Source organism: Macaca nemestrina, unplaced genomic scaffold, assembly GCF_043159975.1.
Source record: "Macaca nemestrina isolate mMacNem1 unplaced genomic scaffold, mMacNem.hap1 Scaffold_48, whole genome shotgun sequence".
NCBI classification, from domain to species: Eukaryota; Metazoa; Chordata; class Mammalia; order Primates; family Cercopithecidae; genus Macaca; species Macaca nemestrina.
Genome location: NW_027257678.1, coordinates 363,885 through 380,481, shown reverse-complemented (window position 1 = coordinate 380,481; position 16,597 = coordinate 363,885). Strand labels below are relative to the sequence as shown.

General features: G+C 46.1%; 1 protein-coding gene across 2 annotated transcripts in view; it reads right to left on the bottom strand.

Moving 5' to 3' along the window:
• Positions 1-7,736: 7,736 nt before the first annotated feature.
• Positions 7,737-16,597, bottom strand: part of LOC139361414 (lysine-specific demethylase PHF2-like) — a 43,605-nt gene continuing 34,744 nt past the window's right edge. Inside the window, exons 5-7 of one of the 2 annotated variants that reach the window (XR_011618982.1) lie at positions 8,949-9,007; positions 8,260-8,672; positions 7,737-7,923 (exon numbers count right to left, since the gene is read on the bottom strand). The gene's annotated coding sequence lies outside the window, so the exon portion shown is untranslated. The remainder of the gene's footprint in view (positions 7,924-8,259; positions 8,673-8,948; positions 9,008-16,597) is intronic. The other variant, XM_071090011.1, reaches the window with a different exon arrangement.

The following is a 16,597-nucleotide window of genomic DNA, read 5'->3' as shown; positions in this document are numbered from 1 at the left end:
AGTGAATAATAAATATGATTCAATTAAGTCTTTGGCACTTATAAATTGGCTTGGACCTTGGAGGTCCCCAGTTAAAATAGTTAATATGACTATGACTATGAGACAAATTGGACCTTGCAGATCCCCAGTTAAAATAGTTAATACGACTCTGTAAGTTATAGCCAGATGTGTTAGTTTGCTAGGGCTACCAGAGCCTGGGTGACTTTAACAATACAAATGTATTTCCTCACTGTTCTGGAGGCTGGAATTCCAAGACTGAGGTGTGGGGGATTTGGTTTCTCTGAGGCCTCACTCCTGACCTGAGATGACCCTTCCTATGAGCACACCCAGCACTGAGGTCTCTCTATGTCTCCAGATTTCTTCTTTTATAGCGACACCTGTCATGTTGGATTAGGGCCCACCTTAATGGTCTCATTTTAACTTACTCACATCCTTTAAAGGCTGTATCTGTAAATATGGGCACATTCTGAGGTACTGGGGGTAAGGGCTTCAACATGTAATTTTGGGAGAGACACAATTCCGATGTACAGGACCTTCAAGTTTAAAACTTAATATATGAAATCTAATTAATAAAAGGGTGATTCTGTCCACTGTTTCTCCATTTGACAGCTCAGTCTTGCCTGTGCTTAAGCCTGGAAGAAATAAGTGGTGCTTCACAGTAGAGTCCTACAACCTTAACATTGTAATCCTTTCATTAAGGCCCCTATACCCAATAGCCAATATTAAAGAACTTACTGACCCCATCCAATCAACAACTGGTAAAGATTTTGCTATTATAGATTCAGCTATCATGTTCTGTTCAGTGCCTACTTCAATAGCCTCTCTGCCCTAATTCACCTTCACCTGCAATGAGACATGGTACTTCTTTTCTAGGCTACCCATGGGGTACCCCAACATCATTGCCACCACATATAGTCTTCATAGAGTGCTTAAGTACACCCAGCTTTCTCCAGGAGCTCAGGTTACCCCAGACCCTCATCCGAGACAGCATTGCCCTGGAGCTCATAGCTGGAGATGACATCCCCCAGGGAGTTTGATCTCTACAGGGAAATCAAACTCAGGGAAAACTTTGATCTCTACAAACCATGACATGTAGAGAGGCTCACACATCTGATTCAACAGTCCCTGATCCAGTGGTCCATGGACACATTTGCCCACAAGGAATAACCTAGAATCTCTCTCTGGTGGGGGTCAGGGGCTGAGTAGAACTTAGTTTTTAATCATTAGACATAGGCAAGGTGTTTAAGTTACTACACTTTCAAGCAGTATGGCCCTCACTCAAAGTGAGGTAAATATTGCTGCAAAGGAGCAACAGCTGCATTGTTGGAGTTTTGCTTTTGAGGGCTGTGTGTGTGTGTGCGCGTGCACGTGCATGGATTTCTTTCACAAAATACATTTTCAAATATTTCCTCACTCCAATCAACATTGCCTCTTCCTTTTAAATAAAGTTTTTGAAAACTAATAAGCCTATTTTTTTATTTACATTTTTTACTTACATTTCTTTACAAACTGCTATTAGTCTACAGTGAAAAGTCAACACTTTATAAAATAAGATTGGCATTTAAAAGCTTGTCAATTCTAATACTTTGAAAGGCTATACCCATTGTCAGAAAGTCTGGGCTATTCAAAATATTTTACAAAATTCTGAAACTTTGAAAAGTTGCAAGATTTGGGGACAGCAAGATGAGGTGTTTTCTCTAACAGCCAGTTTTGTTCACTGTATTATGAAATAAGTACTTTTTAAGTTAACAGCTTGAATTCCAAATTATATTTTTGAAAATCAATAATGATTTTTGTAAAAATAGAAAGTCTGCTGTACCTTTATCTTAAAATTCATTTCTTATCTATTTTCTAGATTTGATGTTTTGCCATTTTATTTTTTTTTATTTTTATTTTATTTTATTTTATTTTATTTTTTATTTTTTATTTTTGAGACGGAGTCTCGCTCTGCCGTTCAGGCTGGAGTGCAGTGGCCGGATCTCAGCTCACTGCAAGCTCCGCCTCCCGGGTTGACGCCATTCTCCTGCCTCAGCCTCCCGAGTAGCTGGGACTACAGGCGCCCGCCACCACGCCCGGCTATGTTTTGCCATTTTAAAGGATACTAGACAAGAGGATCTCAATTTGGATCATTATCTTGGGCTCCTAATATCCTAATATAATTTTAAATCATCCCAAACAATGCATTATTACCATATATATCAACAATTCCCAAACTGCTATAAGCTATGTATACTACTGATATTTTTCAGCTAAAATATACTTATAAATACATAAAAATATAAAAATATTTTTAACTATGTGTTGTTATGCAATAATGCACTTTTCAAAAAGAAACGATATACCAGTCTCAAGAATACCTGGAAGCTGCATGAAAATTCTTGATTCCTTTTAAATATAGTGACAGAAAAAGATATAAATCTAACAATTGGCTGTTTTTATTGTATAAAGTTTTTTCTATAAGTACATGTGAATTAAGTATTTGTTATTCCACATTCCCCATGTCACCGATGCTGTGTGCCCATGGCACGGCTATTCTAACACTGCAGCTGCGGGGCTGAGGGTGGCAGACCGGGCACTTGCACTGAGCTGCATTCGTCACACAGTTGGACCAGCCCTGAGCCGGGGGCGGAAGTATCCTGATGTGAAAAGCTGTTTGCCGAGTACAATGACCACACGTTTTGTCTATTTTGAATCCACCATCAGAACAAAATCTACACTCTCAACAGATGAGACAGGCAGATATGATCTTTGAACATGAGTGAGAAAGACGTTCACACAGAATCCCATCCTCCCTCACGTGACTGGAGGATTAAAATGGCAGTGGAGGAGTGGATGTTCAGCTCAGGGGTAGATCAGTGGCACTGTCACAGCTATTTTAGGACCTGAAATATTTATATGAGCCTATTCCAAACCCTAATAATACATATATAATGAACTCAGAACTGTACACAAAGGGAAACAAAAAACCACTCTGACAGTGTCCAGGTCCCTCATCAACTCCCCAGAAGTCAAGGAGGTCAAGGCTGGTCTCAAACTCCTGGGCTCAAGCCATCCGCCCACCTCGGCCTCCCAAAGCTCTGGGATTATGGGCATAAGCCACCACACATGGCCTAGTAAGTTCTTTCGATATGTTTGGAATGAATGTGTTTCCAGGATAAAAGCTTACAATGACATCTTTCTTACTTGTAAGATACCTGAAGAGCAGAGAGAGGGTCCCCAGGCTGGCTAAGCATCCGGAACACTGGGGGAGCTTTAAAAACACAGATATAAATGATTGTGCCTCACCCCTTACTTACTGAGTCACAATCCCAGGGATGGAAGCGCCCAGAGAGCTGTCTTTTCAGAACTTCTCCAGCTCTCCAGGTGGTGCTGACAGTCAGGCAGATTTAGAGCCAGTGCTGCAGGCAGCCCGTCCCAGACCTCGGGAGCAGGGGAGTCACCCAGGGCTAGGTCAGACTGAGGGTTCTGGTGCACCAGGGGTGGGGAGGGGCTTGAGAGTTGGCCTTTCCAACAAGCTTCCCAGAGAGGCTGGTTTGCTGATCCTCAGACCAGGCTTTGAGGGTGCACAGCACTCTTCCTCTGGGTGTGTGTCCACATACCTGGCACCTTTGTTGTTGCATTGCCCCAGGCATGAAGTGCAGGGTGCCCCCTCTATGCCTTCAGCCTCACTCTCTCCTCTGCTGACCCCCAAATTGCTGGGGCTTGGACTTGCCTTTATAAAGGGAGCTCTCAGCTCAGGGATGGGCCCTCCCCACCGGCCCCCTCTTCCCAAGGCCCAACATCAGCAAGAGCTGCTAGAGCAATTCATTCTGGGGAGTCTATGTGGTGTGAAAGGCTTAGGGAAACCATTCTGTTTATTGTCAAGGGCCAGGAAGCAAAGCCTGGAAACAAAGTCTGGTATTGCTCGACCCAGTGGTGATGAGTGACAAGATAGGGCCGGGTGCGGAGGAGACTCCCACACACAGCAGGACCGAGTGAGCGCCAATTCTTCCTTCAAACACTGGCACCAAGGAGAGACCGCAGTCCATTCCCATAAAGGCAGTGGACAAATGGAAGCATCGCTTGGTGTGCCAGCTCCTTTGGGGCAGGAGAACAAGAGGTGACTTGAAGCGGGGTCGGGAGCCCCATCCCAAGCACAATGGATGCTGAAGGGGGTCCCAGGCTCCCCAGGTCCTGGGCTTCTCTTGATTCTCAATGTTAAGCTTGTTGATTGAATATAGTTGGTTAATGTAGACCCCAAGGCAAGGAAAAGACACAGGCCAAGAACCGGGGGCTTCAGTCAGCTCTGAAAAATCAGGAAGAGCATTTCTTTCTTTCTTTTTTTTTTTTTTTTTTTGAGACAGAGTCTCACTGTGTTGCCCAGGCTGGAGTGCAGTAGTGCGATCTCCACTCACTGCAAGCTCCCCCTCCCGGGTTCACGCCATTCTCCTGCCTCAACCTCCCGAGTAGCTGGGACTACAGGCACCTGCTACCACGCTCGGCTAATATTTTGTATTTTTAGCAGAGAGGGGGTTTAACCGTGTTAGCCAGGATGGTCTCGATCTCCTGACCTTGTGATCTGCCCACCTCGGCCTCCCAAAGTCCTGGGATTACAGGTGTGAGCCACTGCACCCGGCGAGGAAGAGCATTTCTAACATCCAAATGCAAATGTCTGTCACCCAGGGCTGCTCCCCTCTGGAAACTGCACTGCAGGGCACAGCAGGTCCCAGGTTTGCCTTTCCGAATTCCCTGCACCACCCAGCTCCCGTCTCCCTCACTGTGCGGGATGAGAGGTCCACACACCCATTCCTTCTCATCTTTGAAATGGCAGTGGTGGCTGCAACCTGGGAGCTGAGGGCATCCCGAGTGGGTGAGACCCCCACCAGGGGCCCTGGGCGCCTGCTGGCCACAGGCTGAGCCATCCAGGCTGTGCACAACCACGCCTCAGCTACCAGGATTTCCTTCCTGTGGAACTGGGCCTTCCATCCAGACAGGCTTGCAGCAAAGAGCAGAAATGGGCTTTCTCAGCTGGGAGTGGTGGCTCACGCCTGTAATCCCAGCACTTTGGGAGGCTGAGGCAGGCAAATCACGAGGTCGGGAGATCCGGACCATACTGGCTAACACGGTGAAACCACGTCTCTATAAAAATACAAAAACTTAGCCAGGTGTGGTGGTGGGAGAATGTAGTCCCAGCGACTCAGGAGGCTGAGGCAGGAGAATGGTGTGAACCCGGGAGGCGGAGCTTGCAGTGAGCCGAGATAGCGCCACTGCACTCCAGCCTGGGTGACGAGTGAGACTCTGTCTCAAAAAAAAAAAAAAAAAAAAGTGGCCTTTCTCTCTGCTGGTGTAGGAAAGCCATGGCAGGAAGGCGGTACCAACAACACACTGTCCCATGTGGGGTCCCAGACCTCCTGCCTCCCTTTCCTTTGTAAGTGTGCTCTTTAATTAAGTGTCCTCTTTTTAATTGTGTTCAAATGTTCACAATGTCTCAAGTGATGCTGGAGCCACAGCCTGGGGCCACTGCAGGTCCCTCCTCTGGAACAAAGGGTCTTTGTCACAGTGTTTCTCTAAAAGCATATCCATCCTGAGTGACACTTATTTTAGAAACAGATACAACTGGTGAAGAAAGGGTTGAGCATTAGAAAATGTCTCTGGATTTCAAAGAAGTTGACCACTATCTATAGGGAATTGGGGGTGAGTAACTGCTCTTTAAGTAAATGAGGACAGGCCAGGCAGGGTGGCTCATGCCTGTAACTCCAACACTTTGGAAGGCTGAGGCGGGTGGATCACTTGAGGTCAAGAGTTTGAGACCAGCCTGGCCAACATGGCAAAACCCCACCTCTACTAAAAATACAAAAATTAGCTGGGCATGGTGGTGCGCACCTGTAATCCCAGCTACTCAGGAGGCTGAGGCAGGAGAATTGCTTGAACCCAGGAGATGAAGGTTGCAGTGAGCCGAGATTATGCCACTGTGCTCCAGCCTGGGCGACAGAGCAAGATTCCATCTCAGACAAAAGTAAATGAGAACAAAATCCCAAAGGCTAGAGCCACTGCCCAGAGCACACTCAGGATTGAAGTGTCCCTGTGGTTCCCCTCCCACCTGAATGCTCTATTTTAAAATGAAGGTCCAGGACAAGGGGAGAGCATGTCATTACTAAGGCTCAGTGTTAAATAGAGACACTCTTCCACCATGACAGCCATAATGGGCCACCTGAGCTTCCTTTGGTTTTCCCTGCCATCTGCGTGGTCCTCCACTGCACTTGAATGAGGAGTCCTGAGGGTCCGAGTAACTTGCAGGGATTGCTGTGCTGCCAGGAGTGGGTGAAAGAAGAGACAAGAGCAGCAGACTCAGCTAAAAAGAAAGCCAGGAGAGGGTGGGTATTTAGGAAGCAGAGACTTTTAATTTTAGTAAATTCTGTAAGGAAAAGGGGCGGCGATGGTGGGGCTCGGGACTGGGTGCTCTGGCACTGCCCCTAACGGCAATCACAGTGCTGGCTTTGCTCCTGTGCTGCCGTCCCTCCTCTCTCTCAGCAATAGGAAGAACACGTGTGCTTTTGATGCATGTCGTGCAGCAGGCCTGGGATGCCGCATTTCACACAAGCTTCAGGTAACCCCAGTGCTGCTGGTCCATAGACCACGCTGTGAGTAGCAAGGTCACAAACTCCCCTGAAGGAGGGAAGTAGCTGGGCTGGGTTTCTGAGAGACCCTATTACGATTGGAATACTTTGGACCTCCCTTCTTGAGAACCCACAACAGCTGCTGGGTATGCTGAAGCCATATTCACCCCACCACAAAGAAGGTCAGCACCTTTCTCCACACAATGGTATAAGCTTTTGTTTTCATATAAAACCTCAACAGATGAATGAGGCCACTATCAATGATTTCAGAAAGAAAGGCTAAAATAGCAACTATTTTTTTTGACAGAGTCTTGCTCTGTCATCCAGGCTGGAGTGCAGTGGCTCGATCTCCACTCACTGCAACTTCTGACTCCCGGGTTCAAGCAATCTGCTTGCCTCAGCCTCCGGATTAGCTGGCACTACACATACACGCCATGCCTGGCTAATTTTTATACTTTCAGTAGAGACAGGGTTTCACCATGTTGGCCAGGCTGGTCTTGAACTCCTGACCTGAAGTTATCCACCTGCCTTTGTCTCCCAAAGTGCTGGGATTAGAGATATGAGCCACGATACCCAGCCCACAAATACCAACTATTCTTTAAACAAAAAAATATTATGTTGGAGGCACAGTGGCTCATGCTATAATTTCAATACCTTGAGAGGCCAAGGCAGGCAAATTGCTTGAGCCCTGGAGTTGGAGACCAGCCTGGGCAACATGGCGAAACCCTGCCTCACAAAAAGTTTTTAAAAAATTAGCTGGGCATAGTGGCATTCATCTATAGTCCCAGCTACTCAGGAAGCTGAGGTGGGAGGATTGCTTGAGCCTGTGAGTTTGAGGCTGCAGTGAGCTGTGATGGCACCACTGCACTCCAGCCTAGGTGACAGAGTGAGACCCTGTCTCAAAAAAAAAAAAAATATATATATATATATATACACACACACACACACACACACACATATATACACACACACACATACACACACATACATATATATACACACACACACATATATACATACACATACACACTTTGGGAGAGATGTCCCTCGTAATTAAACTATGTTAACACAGATGATTTTATTTAACAGCTGAAATGGTTCTGTTACCTGGGAGCTTGTTTTATATTTAGTTGATCTTGGAGGATCCATCATTAACCCCCCTAGAAGTGCCCACAGTGACGTGTTCCATGAGTGCTTGATGGAAAACCATACATTTCTAACGCTCTGGTGGCAGGCAGCAGTTATGCGATGGCATGAGGAAAATCCATTTAGTAGAGTTGTCCAAAAGTGCAATGGCCTGGCTCGGTAAGCTGTAAATTATCTGTCCCTGTGAGGGGTAGAAAGTGAGGATGGAGAAGGAAGGAATATGCCAGAGAGGGGTTGAACCAGACGGGCTTCTTCCAGCTGTCAGCTTCATGACTACAGGTACTGTCCACGTCTCCAGGATCCACCTAGGATGCCTCTGATAATGTAACCATGTACCCCCACTTTTCTTGGGCAGTTTATTCCAACAAGTGAGCTGTGGTGCAGGCATTGGACCATGCAGTATCTGTTTGACTTTCAGGGGCTTAGGTCAGCTTGGTGGAGTTCTCTGGGTCCCTCTAGAGAAATATCCAACCCAGCGATGGCCTGCAGGGTCCTGCCCCACCCCTAAAGCACTTACATTCACACAAAATCCTGGAGCTGAATGTTCTCAGCAGGCTTTTTCCTCATAGCCAAAAGCCAGAAACAAATCCAGATGTTCTTCAAGGAGCAAATGGCAAAACACTTGGGGTCATTGTGGAAATGGAGGGAAGCCTTTGGAGAGATGTATAGGAAGAATGAACAGGACTCGGTAATGGATTGTTTATGACGTGGGGGGATACAGGCTGAAGAAACTCTTCTAGAGTCTGGAATGGGGTCCCTAGGTGAGCCGTCACACCATTTATTTAGACAGTAAGTCTGGGTCACAGCCAAGTCAAGGAAGGTGACCTAGACTATAGAGCGGGATCAGTTTTAATATGTAATGTCAAAGAGGCATTTCAGTCTGGAAATCAGCTAGGCAGTTGTGCATATAATTCTGAGTGGAGATAAAATCTGGAGGTTGTAAGAATAGAGTTAATAATTAATGCATTAAAAATCAATTTGGTCACCCAGAGGGCTTGGGGTTCTTTTTTTCCCAGCATACCAATAAAAGAATAACAGAGTCCAGGGGTGAGTTATGATGTACTTCAGATTTTAAATCCCAAGCAGGGGTTGTGAGCGCACTGGCAAAAATTGGGGAGGAGCATCCAGAAAGGCAGGACATTCCAGAAGGAGAAACATCGGCGTCAGAAGCCAGGAGCAAGATGGAAACAAAAGGGAGCCACTTACCTGGACTGCTCCTTGGACGTGGTAAATGGAAAGTGGCCATTAGATTTTCCATCATAGAACTGTCAAAACACAAAAGTACAGCAGATTTAGTTTAAATATCCTAATTGGCTTTATTTGCTATTCTAGAATCAGGCAACACTTCATTCCATAAAACAGACTGAGCGTTCCTCCCAGCAGAGCGGGGGAGATGGGCTTCATGGATAGAAAAGGCTGAAGCAGAAACAGAGAATAAAACACGGATTGGTTGCAAAGTTACTTTCCATGTAAACATTAAAGCAGACGGGAGGGACTGCTTATCATGCTGGCTTAACCTGGCCTGTTGGGGATTTGCCTGTTATCTCTCTGTGTCCTGACTTCTCAGAAGGTCAGATCAACAACTTAGTTTTGGTTTGGAAAGATGGAACTTTAGCGCGAGGAACTCCATTCCAGTCTAGTCTTGTTACTGAACTCAACCTGAGTCGGCTTGCCCCGTGTGGTAAAACCAAACACACACACTGAGGTTTGCAGCAGGAGAAATGAGGGTGTTAACTTGTAGGACACCAAGCAAGGAGAATGGGGCAGCTTATGCTTCAGATCCAACCTCCTGGATGACTTAAAAGCAAGGGATTTTAAAGGCAGGGGAACATTTCAGGAAAGCAGAGGTTACAGGGAAACCATAAATCAATACAGAGGGTATACCTTGGTTTGGACCAAAAAGGTGGAAGCTCTTGAAGCAAGGGACTTACAGGTCATAGGTGGCTTCAGGATTCTTTGATTGCAATTGGTTAAGGAAGGCAGGCTTTCTCTAAAAACTTGAGGTTAGCAGAAAGCAATGTTAAGGTCTGGCCTATGGGCATGACTCTCTCCAGGCCCCTGAGGAAGAAATTTAGAACAAAGAGCAGCTGTCAGAGTGCAGCCCTCAGCTCCAGGTCACCTGAGGTCTCTGTGATGATGGTCAGTATTTTCCATCTGAAGTGGGTCTGGGTTTCTGAAAAGCCATTCAGGGACATATGCTAAGATGTAATCTTTAGTTTCAATAGGGGACCAAACACCTTGTGGCTCTGACTTGCCTGAGTGGCTATTACTTGAAGCTATGATTCCCTTCTTGCTTGTCAGGTGGCTCATTTACTTCTCAAGGCCAGCTAGGTGCCTGAATTTCCCTTGAAGGAAATCAAGATTTTCCTTTGTTTACACGCTTGGAGGAGGCCCAGCAGGCCTCTAATAGGGGTCCCTGCTCCATCTCAGTCTGTTGGGCCTAGTGCAGAAGCTCAGTCCAAACCAATGGCCTCCTGTAAATGTATCTTACAGAAGTCAGCAGTGTCCACAGCAAGGGAGAGTTTCTTGAGCAACCTGCTGGGAAATGTAAGAGTGAAATATGGAGGGAATGTCAGGTGAAAACATTGAAAAGATGAATACTGACAATTATTTACAGAGGGCTAACTCTGAAGTGGTTCCAAGAAACTGGGATCTTGAAAAGCAGGTAGTGGAGGGGAAAAATGGCTTCCCCTTCCCGTTCTAGATTCTTTGGCTGGGCTAGGAATTAAATTGACATAAGACAGGCTAATAGGAGAAAAACCATTTTAATTACGTCTGTATGCACAGGAATCCCACAAAGTATAGACCAGGAGAAGGGCCAGATGAATGAAGCTTAGATAGTGTCCTGAGTTACAGAAAGGAACGGGAGCTTGGAGCTTCTTGGGGATGGGCACAAGTTCTGGGAAGGTGAGGGGAGGCAATGTCTGGTAAATAAAAGGTGTCTTGTTCTGCAAAGAAAAGTCTCTGGGGTGGTGGAAGTTGTCTGGAACCAGCCCTCTTCCTGATACAGATGCTTCACTAATGTAGATTTATTTTAGTTATAAATTTCTTTTATGAAAGGGCAGCTTTTAAGAGCTACTCCTGTGTCTGCAATTTCTTAGAATAACAGATCAAAATTTGCCTAAGAAGTATATTTTGTGTTCACATATCTGGTTTTGTATTGTCATATTTTGGGGGTGGTGTGTCCTGAGCCCCCACCAGCAAGGACCATGTTAGAGGAATATAATTTTTAATTAACTTTTTTAGAGTTGTTTTGAATTCACAGCTGAAGGAACTTAGTATATTCCATCCCAAAATATGCCACTCTGACATAAAGATTATTTTGAGCTGAAGACAACTGAGACCAAGAAGACACAGGACAAACTCTCTGCCCTGCCCCCATCTACCAGAAGAGCAGGATGGCTCTTACCAGTCCAGAGGTGGCACCAGAAAAATCAACATCACAAGCATGCCAAATCAAGCTTATCAGTCAGCTTCCCCCATATATCTACCTTCCTGCAACTTGTTATCCAAAGAAGCTCAAGGTCCCCTTCCTTTGTCTTTCTACTTCTCTACAAATATATTGCTCTCCCATTAGTGTGCTAATAAGCCCAAGTTCTAACCACCTTTTTGAGTTATTACTTATCACTGAGCTCCCCCATGTGTATTTGCGATACAGGAATTAATACATGTGTTGTTTTCCCTTATTAACCTGGCTTTCATTGGTCTAAATTTGTGGGGCCAAGGCAATAAACCTAAGATGGGTGGAGGAAAGATTTTTTCTACACCTATACAGCAAAATTGAGCTGAGCATGCAGAGAGCTCTCATATGCACCCCTCACTCCCCACCTAGCAACACACACGCAGCCTGCCCTACTGTCCATGTCCCGCATCAGTGGGGCACATTTGTTACTACTGCTAAACCCACACCAACATATCATTATCACCCAAAATCTGTGGTTCACATTAGGGTCACTCTTGGTGTTGTATTGTCAGTGAAAAGAGCCAAACTCTGTAAAATATTTGAAGAGATTTATTCTGAGCCAAATATGAGTGACCCAAGGTACAGTCTCAAGAGGCCCTGAGAACATGTGCCCAAAGTGGTTGGGTTGCAGTTTGGTTTTACACATCTTAAGGAGACATGAAACATTAATCAGTACATGTGAGACGTACATTGATTCAGTCCAGAAAGGTGGGACAGCTCGAAGGCGGTTGGTGGGAGGAAGGCTTCCGGGTCATAGGAGGATTCAAAGATTTTCGGATTGGCAGTTGATTGAAACAGTTATTATCTAAAAACCTGCAATCAATAGAAAGGACTATCTGGGTCAAGATAAGGGGATTGTGGAGACCAAGGTTCTTACCATGTAGATGAAGCCTCATGGGGGTTGCCCTTAGAGACAATAGATGGCAAATATTTCCTATTCAGACTCTTAAAAGGTGCTAGACTTTCAGCAAATCTCTAGAGGCTTGGGAGGGCCTGGAAGGGGAAAGAGTTAGCTATGGTAATAGAGATTCTTTACAGATGCAAATTTTCCCTATAAAAGACAGCTTTGCAGAGCCATTTCAAAATATGCAAAAAAAATCCTATTTGGGGGTAAAATATTTTTATTTCCTTCTTTATCTGTCATATGATGTTATACAAGAATCAGGTGGGAAAGTAAGCTGTGTTATATATAAGGTTAAATAAAGTCCAACTGTTGAGATGTTATGGTTTACGGGGTATGACTCCCTAGACCCCTTAGATGGGAATTTGGGCAAGAGAGAAAAAATGTCAGTTTAGTCCTCAGTACATTCTGTGAGTTTGAACAGATGTCTAATGCTGTATCCACCATTGTCATATCATACAGAGCAGTTTCAGTCCTGCAAATCCCCTGTGCTCTGCCTGTTCATCCCGCTCTCCCCCAACCCCTGCCAACCACTGCTCTTTTTACTGTCTCCATAGTTTTGCCTTTTCCAGAATGTGACAGAGTTGGAATCTTACAGTATGCAGCCTTTTCAGATTCATTTCTTTCAGTTAGTAATATGCATTTAAGGTTCTTTCATGCAGCTCAATAGTGTTTGGCAGAAACTCAAAGGCAGGGAGAGGAATGGGAAATCTGTGTGGTGGAAAAGGGGAAGAGGAGTCCTGATGGGGTTGCCAGCTGCTTCAGGAAGCCAGAGGCGGCTGCTAGTAAAGTGGCTTCATTGTCTGGGGTGACACCAAAGGTTCATTGTCTTACAACCACAGAGATAAAAGGCGCGGACACAAAAAGGGTGAGGTTAAGAGTGGAAATTTAATAGGTGAAAGAAAGAGAATAGCTCTCTGCTACAGAGAGGGGTCCTGGAAAAATAGGTTGCTGATGCACAGTGAAATGCAAAGAGTTTTATAGATGAGCTAGTGGGTAGCAGTGTCTGATCTACATCAGGTGCAAAAAAAGTTAGGACCAGATGTGCCATCTGCATAGGGCACAAACCTCTGGACACCTCCACACCCATCTTTTATTACACAGGTGGGTAGCTACTCCATGTTGCTTATTTCTTTCTTACTATGCACGTGTTAACAACAACAAAAAAAAAATTAGGGAAGGTGAATCCCCTATGGTGGACATGTCTGGCCCCAAGTAGTCCTTTTCATCAGTTTGGCTGCAGGCCTCCCCCCAGGTAAGTTTCCAGCTTCCTTATCTATGTTTGCAGCTCAGTCTTTCAGGCTGCTCTTTGTTAGAAAGAAATGCTTTCTTGGGCTGCTTTTTGTTAGAAGTTCTGCCAAGGACTGGTTTGCCCTATCTGCCTATTTCTTTCTATCTCCTGTATCACTGGAAGAGGGGATCCTACCTGACTGGAAAGAGGGTGTCTATTTGGTTCTCCCTTTTGGTCCTAAGTTGGAAGCAAGGGCTAAAAGGTGGGAAGCCATCAGTGCAGTCTTGACCATTAGGGCTGCTGTATGCAGAGCTGTAGTTTGGCTTTTCCAGCTGGTTACTTCACAGACTGTGGGTCAGAGCATCACCAGGTTCTTGGGTGGATTTTTTAAATCCCACGGACTGAAACCCTTCTTTATTATCTCCAGTCACTTGAACGTCTTTCTTTGACAGAGACAGTTTATTCAGTGTTGTTACTTAAAAAAAAGCTGCTACTACTACTACTACAATTACTATTTATAATAGTGGTAATAATTACAATAATGATGAATCACAGCAAGACCAAATAATTATAATTACTGATTTAATATTTATACATAAATATTTATTAAAATATATAATCTATATATTACATATATTTATACTACATTTATAGTATCTACATAATTATATATTATTTGTGTATTTATGACAATTTATATTAATAAGTAACATAATAAAAAGAAGAATATTATTACTACTACTACTATAAAGCTCAGGACTCCCCCATAACCCCAACATAACCGAATATCCCCTTTAACCGTCTGGCCACCCAATCCCACGTTGCCCCTGCCGGTCGAGCTTGCTGTATATAAAGGCGGCCGCCAGGTGTCGCCAGACAACCAGCCTGAAAGCCAGCCGGAGGGATCAGGATCGCGGGCAGGCGGGCAGGACGCCAGGCCTTGTCCGGGTCCACCTTGGGTCGCATTTCCACCTCGGGGCTCCCTGGCAGGCATGAGTGGAACCGTGAGATCCCTGGCAGCCAAAAGAAGTCTTGGAAAATTTGGGGGGAAGCGCCCGAGGCCAGGGACAACTGCCGGGCAGGGGACAGACTCCCCAGCGCCTCCTAGGCCAGATCCCCACCCAGCGTGGATTTCAAAATTTACCGGAATCGGCCTGCCTCAGCCTCCCCAGGGGCATTTAGAAATTTCTGCGGACCGAAAACCCCTCCTGCGTCCTCTTCAGAACTATAACTGTTTATATCTAATCACTATTTATGTAGATTTAGTATTTATAAAGTATAATTTATACGTACAATTATTTAAAATGTAAATAATTTGTTTATAATACTTGCTTATAACAATTACTATATAAACTATACTTATAAACTATACTTATAAACTAAACTATAATTATAACAATTACTATATAAACCTCAGGTTTATACAATTGCTATATAAACCTCAGGTTCCCCCATCCCCCTGCCCCTACCCTTCCCTCCTCACCTCCCCACAGGCCTCCCCCCACGCCCTTCTCCCCTCCCCTTGCTCCCTTCCCCTCGCCCAAATTCTAGTTGCCCATCTGCTGGGTTGGGCTGCTGGTCGGTCTGATCAACTTTCTGAGGCCACATCAAAACTGCAGAAAAGGCTGATCAACCCAGCCACTCTAACAAAGATCATCCATCGGACATCTGGTCACCCCTCTATCTCGGAGCCAGAGGCTGCAGGCTCTTCCCCGGTGGGGAGAGTGGGGCCCCAAAGTCCAACCACAATATCCTATTATGCAGGCCGCAGCTAAATCCACTGCGCCTTTCCCGTTTTTCTCGTACTGCCCAAGCCAGTCTCCACCTACGAGACAAGACTCCGAAAAAGGTGTAAAGCTCAAATCGGATGATCATGACCCACGCGTGGCCACGGACGGTCCCATATTACCCTTTGCAGTCCTCCTGGAACAGCCGGGCCGGACCTCATCTCCGGGGCGGGGCTGAGATAATGGGTGTAATGGAAGGCCTGAGGACAGCGCCCCAAGCCAGTCCGCGTCCGGGCTGGGTACCCCAACCCCCATTCACACTCTCGGAAGGCCCATCGATTCCCGCGTGTACTAGTTGACCCGCTCAGGCCACAGTACTCCGAGTTCAAGAGCGCGCCTCCAACGCTGACCTGCAGGTTTAATCTCCGACGAAAGGACGAAGAGTACACCCGGCAAAGCTGGGCTCATACTGCCAGTGCTGCCAGTCGCCTGAACTCTGCACGGCGCCCTGTGGTCAAATCCCCTTTCTTGCCGGCTTCTCCAGAGCGCCGGAGAGAAAACCTTAACAGTGCAGCCAGGTGGCGCCCGACAGCCGGTGCGAGCAGCCGCGGATCCGATCGGCATAGCTGGCGGTAGAGGCCTCTCCAAGTCCCGGGACACCTGGTATCTCGTTTCTCAGCCGGGGGCAAGCGGAGGAGCTCTCAGTTGGCACGGCCTAGAATGGCGCGACACCGCAGCCGAAGGGGACTTGAAAATTTTTCCTAACCACCGTTCCGCTCCGAGGGACTGCTGCTACCGGCTAGCACAGACCGCCCAAGCGGCTCCGGAACTGGCGATCTTCTCCGGGAACCGGGAACGTTTCCGGAGAACCCCCGGGCCGGCACCCTGCCTCCACTTCCCAGCGCAGCAGGGTCCCGGGCTCCCCGCGGATTCGAAAGTTTTGAGGCGGGAGAGAACGTGAAGTTGAAACTGTGAAAGGGAGAACGTGGGTGAATCGCTTTTATCCTGTCTTTTCGGAGTGGGGAAGCCTTTCTAAACCACAAAATAAACCCAGAAGCCATCAAGGAAATGATTGATCAGCTTGACAACATAAAGTTTGAACAAAATACACAAGCAAAGTCCAAAGATAACAAATGACTGTGGGAATCACTTCTGCAAATACGCGGGTGATAAGAATATTGATTTCATTCACAGTAGCCAAGATACGGAAGCAGCCTAAGATCTACCAGTGGGTGAACAGATAAAGAAAACGCGATGTATGCACACCATGCGGTACTATCCCGCCTTTAGAATAAAAGGAAATCCTGCCATTGGCGACCACATGGATGAACGTGGAGGCCACTGCACTAAGCAAAGTAAGCCAGGCACAGACACAAATACCACTTGGTCTCTCCTGTATGTGGAATCTGAAAATAGCTGAACTCATAGAAACGGAGAGTAGAACGGTGGCTACCTGAGCCCGGGGGAAGGGCAGGAGGGGGGGAGACGTTGGTCAAACGGTAGAAGGATTCAGTTAGACAAGAGGAATACGTT